This window comes from Zea mays, chromosome 9 (assembly GCF_902167145.1).
Source record: "Zea mays cultivar B73 chromosome 9, Zm-B73-REFERENCE-NAM-5.0, whole genome shotgun sequence".
Classification (NCBI taxonomy): Eukaryota; Viridiplantae; Streptophyta; class Magnoliopsida; order Poales; family Poaceae; genus Zea; species Zea mays.
This window is the reverse complement of record NC_050104.1, coordinates 91,642,661-91,652,153: the sequence shown is the minus strand read 5'-3', so window position 1 is coordinate 91,652,153 and position 9,493 is coordinate 91,642,661. Positions and strand designations below refer to the sequence as shown.

Genomic DNA, 9,493 nt, shown 5'->3' with positions numbered 1-9,493 from the left:
AGAGCCGAAGTGACCGCGGTCACTTCGCCGCTCCACTGACCGGCCTGACAAGAAGACAGCGCCACCTGCGTCGCTCCAACTGTTGTGCCACTCGACAGAGTGAGGCTGGCAGCAGCCAAGTCCAGCCTCGGGCGCCATAGGAAGCTCCGCCTCGCCCGACCCCAGGGCTCGGCCCCCGTCTCGGCCTCGGAACGAACTCCGCTTCGCCCGACCCTAGGGCTCGGACTTAGCCTCGGCTCCGGAAGACGACGAATTCCGCCTCGCCCGACCCGAGGGCTCGGACTCGGCCTCGGCTCCGGAAGACGACGAACTCCGCCTCGCTCGACCCCAGGGCTCGGACTCAGCCTCGGCTCCGGAAGACGACGAACTCCGCCTCGCCCGACCCCAGGGCTCGGACTCAGCCTCGGCTCTGGAAGACGACGAACTCCGCCTCGCCCGGGCCCAGGGCTCGGACTCAGCCTTGGCCTCAGACGATGGTCTTCGCCTCGCCCGACCCGGGGCTCGGACTCGACCTCGACCTCGGAGGAGCCTCCGCCTCGCCCGACCCAGGGCTCGGACCGACCACGTCACAGGGGGGGCCATCATTACCCTACCCCTAGCTAGCTCAGGCTACGGGGAACAAGACCGGCGTCCCATCTGGCTCGCCCCGGTAAGCAAATAATGATGGCGCCCCGCGTGCTCCATGACGACGGCGGCTCTCAGCCCCTTACGGAAGCAAGTAGACGTCAGCAAGGACTCGACAGCCCCGACAGCTGTCCTTCCGCAAGGCTCCAGCGCTCCTCCGACGGCCACGACATCACATGAACAGGGTGCCAAAACCTCTCCGGCTGCCACGACGGCATGTACTTAGGGCACTAGCTCCTCTCTGCTACTAGACACGTTAGCACACTGCTACATCTCCTATTGTACACCTGGACCCTCTCCTTACGCCTATAAAAGGAAGGTCCAGGGCTCTCGTACGAGAAGGTTGGTCGCGCGGGGGAACGGGACGACGCGTAAAGTCTTGCGCTCTCTCCCACGCGGACGCTTGTAACCCCCTACTGCAAGCGCACCCGACCTGGACGCAGGACAACACGAAGGCCGCGGGTTTCCCCTTTTGCCTGTCTCCCTTCTTGTCCCCTTCGTGCTCCGTCTCGCGCCGACCCATCTGGGCTGGGACACGCAGCGACAATTTACTCGTCGGTCCAGGGACCCCCCGGGGTCGAAACGCCGACAGCTACGTAGTGAAAGCCTGACAGGTCACCTTGGTAGTGATCAATGGAGAGTCATGATCTCTGGGCAGAACGGGAATCACGACTCGTGGGTAAAGTGTGCAACCTCTGCAGAGTGTTAGAAACTGGTATATCAGCCGTGCTCACGGTTAAGAGCAGCCTTGGGATCCTCTTTGATTATAAGAACTTTGGATACTTTTATGATGATGCTTATAATTATGATCTCTGGTATTTCCTCTTGGAGGGAGTACATTTGGGTAATAACTGGGTTTATTACTCAAATTTGGCTCTACTATTAGTAATAAATACTTGACCAACTAAAAGCAACTGCTTAATCTTAACTTCACATACAGTCAGTCCACTTTAACCAAACGGGACATTTACTGAGTACGTTGATGTGTACTCACCCTTACTTTATAAACCACCCCACCCTAGTTTGTCCCCACTGTATTCAGTGCTTAGTAGAAGATGCAGGCAACATGGAAGACTTTGAAGAGTTTCAGGACTACGACAAGTTCTAGTTATGATAGTGGCAAACCCCAAGTCAGCTACATGTGAATGCCTTATCTGTTACGTTCGTTTTTCCGCACTTTGATGTTAGTAAAACAATGTTATGTTAATTACTCTGTGAATGTCTTGGACATCTTGATGTAATAAAGTACTTTTCTGCTATTTATTTGAGCAATATGTGATGATGTATAATTATGTAATCGCTGTGTATGTGAGTTTATGATCTTGTCGTATTCGGTTTGCCTTTAAAAACCGTACGTGAAAATTGGTGCTGTATGACCGGCGAGGGGCGTGGTCGCCGAGAAGCTAGCTAGTCGACGTGCTGCGGGCCGGCCGTCTAGCTGCGTGTTCCTTCTGCCATGTGCGCTACTGTGCTCTTAAGTCCGACCGAGCAGCCACTGAGCTGAGGAAAAGCAGCAGCTGCACTCGCGGACTGGTCGTGTTGGTTGCCACAATCTCGATATCTCTCGCCGCCTTTTCTTTCCTGAAAACTGTAGAGAAATAGGAACGGTACACACACTATCGATCCACGCTAGGAGCGCGTAGCGCAAAGCAATGATCTGCGCGCGGCACACTGGAAACCTGGATCACTATACACAAAAGGGTAAGAGGATCGGTCGATCAGTACACAGGATGCAATCGTAAGAGTTGTCCGTTAGATCGGTTAACTGGGATCCTTTTGGTCACCGCCGCTACTCAGATTTGGCGATGCCGGCGGCCAAGGAACCCGCCCAGGACCGCTCTCTTCCGCCTCGGCGCCTCTTCTCCGCCATTGCCTCCTCGGGCCGTCATTGTCGCCGGCGTGACCTTCCACCACGTCCCAGGTGAACCCTCCCCCCCTCACCCGAATCCTTCAGTGCAGCGCAAGCCCCCGCCGCATCGCTGTTGTCATCTGACTGAACACAACTTCTGCTCTACTATATTCATATTCATTTCTCCGTTTCTTTTATGCTGGGTGAAAGTGATACACATCTGCGAAAAGATGAGGTTGCTGCGCATCTGCAAAAAGATGAGTGTGCCACTAGGTGATGCTTTACTGCCTGATGCTGCATCTCACATCTTTGATGGGTCTGGCCTGATTCATAATCCAGCACCCCAGCACCTAGCCGTATATACTGTCACATACAAATTTCGAGCTGGGTTGCTAAATTTCTTTGATGCAACTGTGTCCATAGCCTCCCAAAGAGCATCTCCAGGTCAGGAACTGTGCATGTCAAAATTTGATCTGTCAGCTGTTGAGCTCAGGGGCAATAGTGCTTCTAAACACAGATGCATCCATTTCAGAGTATACAACACATACCATTTGCTACTGTTTTGCAGTGTAAGCTAGCTTATCTTCTCTTGCAATGTTACTTTTGATGACTGAATATTGCTTTTGACTGACATGTGAGATCATTGTTTTGACGACGGAATGTTGCAATGTCGGCATGAAGCACGAATGCTTAGCGAATATTTGAAAAGGGACCTGCTGGGTGATTCAGCCTATTATACTTTTGTGTCGTTACTACTATTTGTTATACCGTTGTAGTTCTAAATAAGCCGAATGCAACCACAAGAATTCTCAATGTCAACTCGACCAATAATACCCGTTAATATCGCACATGGACCACGACCTCGGTCCAAGCATGGCTCGATACATTAGGTCAGGCTGGCTCAACACTAAATAATTTCGGGTCGTGTCATACCTAGGCTGTGTTTTTTGTGCTTCGGCCAACCCACTAGGCCTAGTCCGAATGTACAACTATAAATGAGATGACTTAGAGACATGTAGGAATCGGGGAGAGTATGTCTATCAGATGTATTGCTTGATCAACATCACATTTTACTGTTTTATTTATGTGAGTTTTTCTGTAAGGTTTTCTTATGTAAAGTTTTTAATAACGTAATGTCAGGCATATGCTATGTTATATCATCTATTTTCTTACTGGATTTTTAGAGGATGAATTTAGCATGATGGATTCATGGATATGATAATTTAAGTACTTCAACAATGATCACATTAAGACATGATCTCGATTAATGAGAAGTGTTAAGGATCGATAATATGGAGTAATCTCATCCATTAATGATGATGAGCCGTTAACGTTGTAAAGCGGTGGAGTTCTTCGAACGGACGCATTGCCGTCCGTATATACACATCCGTATCGTCAATAAAGAGGTAGACAGTTCTTTGCGCCATTTTCTCGAACAGTCTAAATGCCAGACGTAGAGACCTAAAGGTTCGCTAGGGCATTATAGGAGCATCGATGGTCACTGTCGCGGTGTCGCTACAACCTTTTTCCATTTCCAAGAAAAATAATCCTAAGAGCAAGTATAATAAGGGGCTCTAAGCAGGTTAAATGCTTATGTGGAGGAGAGAGATCAGAGGAGAGGCGAAGTGAGTTGTAAACTTACAACCGACTTAGACACAGAAGCCAAGAAAATTTGTAAGATAGACAAGTGGGGCCCTACATTAATAATGAGTAGCTAACTATTATACGAGTGAGGTACGTAGGCTGCAAAGGTTGTTACAACCAACAATTAGCTATATTATTAAACTTGCTCTAATTGTTACCTGATATTCATCCAATAATAGTAGTCTGTGTTGAGCACTACCTGCATTATTAGGATGGCGGTTGGTTCTTCATAGTTTTTGAGAAGTTGCACGCACAAAATTCGATATAAATTCTATTATCAACTTATATTGAGATTGTGGCGGAAATTTTAATACAAAGTTCAGAACGTGTTTAACTAATAATAAAATTTTAGAGTGAGATTGTAAAAACGAGGCATCAACCAAACACCACCTAGATCCGTTTGCCAAAAGTGGATCTTTGATCTCTTCCCCATGCAACCGTTGTTTAATCGTATGAGATCACAAAAGCCCATGCCTTTCCCGGTGCATCAATGGCGGCCATATCCTTTGCAAATTGCAATGCAAGACATGGCCCACCAAGTACCACCGGTCCTGTACAGATTGACCAAGACTGCATGCATGCACGTTAGCAAGCAAAAGCTTGAATGCCATGGCAGGAGAATTTATGATTATTCTCGCAAGATCCAGATCGCCTTCATCATTGCAATAGGAGGCTCCCAAGGAAGTACTGCTCCATTAGGTTTAAGAGGTTATGATTGCCATGATTACTGGTGCAGACCACAGCCCACTGGCAACAACCTGAGATGTGGGGCCTACTGCTGCAGCTATGCATATAGTTGCATGTGTACACAATACTTTAAAAATATAAAAGTCAAAATTTGGCCAACAAAACGGATTTCAAAATTTGGAAAATGAAAATATAATCCATGTGCAGAGGACGGTCAGATCATTGCTCTACCTGCCAAAGCGTGCCTAGTAAAGGGACATGAGGTCTGATCGCTTTAATTAAAGAACTAATCTTAAACAAAAAAAATTTATGTAAGTTAGAGCGCCTTAAGTAGCAAACCAAACAGGCACGTCTGGTCAGTATAAGATCTCGGGCTATGGTCACTCCATTTCAAAATAAATCAACAACAACAATAACGAAAATATCATTTACCATTTTTCTCTAAATTGATTTTGATGATCATCACAGCCTAATGAACTAACTAGTTTGTCTAGTTGATTGATTATCAGGTGCATAAGTCTAACCATCTTAATTCTAAGTCGACTGTCTAGAATATCGTAGATTATTTTGGACAGGAGAGCTTTTTGGAGAATTCACTTGTGCGCGGACCGTTCGGCCCTCAGGCGCGGACCGTCCACCTGTTGGAAACCAGAGAAACTCGAAGGTGTCCAGTTTGGTAAAATTTATTTTTAGCGTTCTCGCGGACTGTCCAGATGTACGGTCGGACCGTCCATGACTGCTTTATCTGACATCTGACGACACATTTAATGCACTTATAACCGTTGATATAACCGTTACTGCTGGTCGTTGTGTTTCCAGTCGTTGATGTGCAGGGACGGACCGTCCGCAGGTGGCGGAAACTTGGCAACGGCTATGTGGTGGTTGATGGCTATAAATTCAACCCAACCACCCCCATTCTGCACATCCAAGCTTCCACAACTCACATTCATTGCAAGGAGCAAAGACTTCACCCCATCCACACTCAAAACATCAACTCCATCTCCAGGTGTCATAATTGTGTTCGAGAATCATTAGTGATTAGTGTTTTGGAGAGACACAAGAGAGTGTGACATTGTGATCTTTTGTTGCTTTTTGTTACTTGGTTTCTTGATCGTGATTTTTTTCATCTCCTTCTAAACTCTCAAGTGACTTGTAAAGCTAGCGAGAGACACCTAATTGAGTAGTGATCCTTGAGGGGTCCAAGTGACCCTCGAGATTAAGAAGAAGCACTCATTCGGTCTAGGTGATCATTTGAGAGAGAGAAAGGGTTGAAAAAGACTCAGTCTACGTGGCCTCCTCAACGGGGAGTAGGTTCTTTGGAACCGAACCTCGGGAAACAAATCACCGTGTTCATTTGTGTTGATTATTACCTTGCGATTTGACTCTTCATCTCCCCTCTCTCTAAAGTTCTCTTGCTTATCCTTTTAAGTTAGCTTCCAAAGTAAATCCGCACATTAATTTAGCAACTCATAGCAAGGAGAACCATCTTCCGCACTCTGATTTCATTATTACTCGTTCTAACGCTAACTCCGAGTAAAGTTCGTATTCAAAGTTTATAATTTTCAGGTTTTGCCTATTCATCCCCTCTAGGCGACTTTCAGTTCCCACTTATTAAGATTTAGTTAAAGTTTAGTAACTATTAATCCTGGAACTGTTAAACAGAGTGACTAAAAGAAACCTCCTAAAATTTAGTCCTTTAGTCAGCAAGAGAGTGACCAAAGATGACTAAGCTTGTATTTTTATAGGGTTTGCCCCTTGGTTAGTCTCTCATACGCCTCCCAGAACTAGACCACCTACATTAATTAGAGACAATCATGTCTTTATAGACAACAGTTAATGATCTTTAGTCAGTTTTAGTCTGTAGAACTAAACATGGTATTGTAGGGTCTAAATTTCAAACATGATCTTTCCCAAGTAAATTTTAGTAAGCTACATCATTTATTATTTATCAAGATGTCAATTCTTTTTCAATACATCATTCCAATAGTCATAACTATAACATATATCATTACGTACAACATTTTAATGTTTTTTGAGATGGATATCTGTCAAACCATCTACTTATGTCACTAGTCCTATTCTTTGTTGGTGATATATCGTTAAGGAGCATTCACACACCTAATGTATTACATAGGAAAAAATATTTTTGAATATGGATATTTTTTGTTTTACAAAGGTAGCATTGTGGATTGTACTAGGATATTAGAACACTTTTATGCCTTCTTTGGAACTCGGAAAAACAAAAAATATAAGAATAGGAGAAAGATATTGTTGGTTACTTGTTTTTGGTTCTCGAGAGAAGTTAAAACAAGACAACATAGATGAATTAATTCTTCCTTCGCCCCTTAATTTTTTTCTTAAGGGGATTAATTAAAGGGAGAAGGATAAAAAGATGAATAATGATTGAAAACGACATAGTGATGAGACATGGCAAAACAATTTATTTTTTGCAGATTTTAACCCTTGTTGTTTCGTGTCGCGAATGATTACATGTATATCTTTGGCTTTACAAAAAAGAGAACAAATGCAACACAATACAACTTCAGAGGCAGAAAGTGAGTACTATTCATGGCATAGTGCCCCTATTTATAGTCGTAAGGTACAACTTTGTTTGAAATTACAAACATGCCCACAGACTTTATACATATAAACTAGAAATCTTGTAAGGGTAACATTTTCTTTTCTCTTTCCTATCATACTGGTCAAGCTTCTAGATTCTTTGCTTCCTCATTTGCTTCATACGCCGATGTCGCGAAACTGAAGCCCTCTCCTTATGTCTCGTCCTCGCGCCAATCCTACTGAGCTGAAGCTCCCTAGCTTTGTCTTCACTTCACGCCCTACTTCGAATAAATGCCAACTTCGCTTTCTTTTTAGAGTACCTAAAACATATTTGATTTGATAGTACAATGCTGAAGCTCCCTAGCTTTATCATGCGCTTTTTGTATAAAAATAAATGAGACTCGCGTAGTTGGGCACGACATTTACCGCTTTTGCGCCCGGTGCCTAGTTTTTCCTTTGCCTCTAAAGCTTGCTTCGAACTAGCACTTATTTATATGTACTCCGTACTCTTTAGAGACCTTGTTGTTTTTGAGAGATGGTAGGAGAGAAAGTAGCCTCTGAACTCGCCCTGGGCTTTCTGAAGTAGTGGTATTCCGAAGCTTTCTGAAGGCTAGACTTCGGTTTCTGCTACACAAGATGGTAGTGGGGGTGCTGAAGAGGTTTGACATATATCTGCATCAACTTACTCCTAATGCGATAATGAGGCTTGAGCTTTTTATCTGGGCTATTCAAAGCTAGGACATGGAGCCAAGCGTGGAATGCTTTTGTTTCTTGAGTTGCACTACCAGACAAAAGCAGTTGGTAAAGAGCATCTTCACAATAACTTATGATGTTATAATTTTGCTTATTGTCAGGAAGCACAGTTCTTAGCCCTTGCATATCGTAGCAAATGGCTGAAGTCATGTATGAAGGAGTGGTTCTACATGAAGAGTGACTTAAAAGAGAGGGATGATATCAAGGGCATAATCTAGAGGCCTATGAAGCTTAGCTTTGGGTTCAAGAGGCTAACTTGTTACATGAACTTCGAGGCTCAAGTTGCTATGGTTGCTTTCAACACAGTTTGCACCTACGTTGGGACATGAGATCTTATTCAGGAGCACTTGGCATTTAACACCAGCCCTCTAAGGACCGAATGGTCCATGCTGGGGCCGAAGGATGATAGTTCTTTGGAGCAAGAACCAGGCCTCGTTAGGCTGAAGTATACATACAAATTTGAGAGCATGTTCGAAGATCCGTGCGACCAATGGCTAGAGGATGTTGAAGATAAATGCAATGAAGTCCTTCAGAATTTTAACAAGAAAGAAGATGAAGCATTAACTGCTGCCTTCGGAGCCCAGAAGAAGCGTCACTTGAACCGTGTTTTTGACATGATCGGGGTTGTATATCCCAACTACCCCCAACTAGCTCAAGGTGAGGGAAAGAAGAGAAAACAAAAGTAGATGAAGGTTACCACCAAATGCCAGAGGATTTCTATAGTTGAAGGTTAGCGTGCTAGGACGGAGAATAACTTCGAAGAAAGAGCTGCTGCTATCGAGCCAAAGCCAACCATTGGGGCTCTAGAGCTACCAAAGATACAAAATGGCATTTTGCTTGACATTTGGTAATGCTTGGATTTTGTCACGTGAGACTTTCTTTTTGATGGGTTGTTCATATTTTTATAGGAATTTTTTGAGGATGGGGAAGTTGTTGAGTGGCCTATTCTTGACGAAACTCCTCTGGCCAAAATGGATATGGAGTCGAAGAAAACCTTGACTCTGATGCTTTTAACAGAAACTACAAAGAAAAGCGATTGGATAACCCCCATAATAAGTGATTTCGTTTATGAGGATATAGATGAGGAGACTAATGAAGTCGAAGACACTCTAGAGGCTTCATGGGGAGAAGGTCATCGTCACAGCAATGGTGATAGAAGAAACTAGTATGTGTAGAGCGATCACAACAACGACAATAGCTGAAGAGCAGCCTGTGGCCACACCATTAACAGTTATAGAGGGAGCTGAAGCTACAATGGTGCTTGCGCTGACAAAATTGGGCGAATCCAAGGGCGATACTCCAAAGACTATCCCTAAAAACAATAAAGGTAAAAATGTTGTAGGGGCCTAATAGTCGAAGATTACAACATGGGAGAAG

At 44.5% G+C, this 9,493-nt stretch overlaps 1 long non-coding RNA gene across 1 annotated transcript; it reads left to right on the top strand.

Annotated features, from left to right (window-relative positions):
* Window positions 1-2,070: 2,070 nt before the first annotated feature.
* On the top strand, window positions 2,071-3,655 carry LOC103638660 (uncharacterized). Its single transcript, XR_558962.2, has 2 exons — window positions 2,071-2,325; window positions 2,422-3,655. It is a non-coding gene; the product is annotated as an uncharacterized lncRNA (long non-coding RNA).
* The last annotated feature ends 5,838 nt before the right edge of the window (window positions 3,656-9,493 follow it).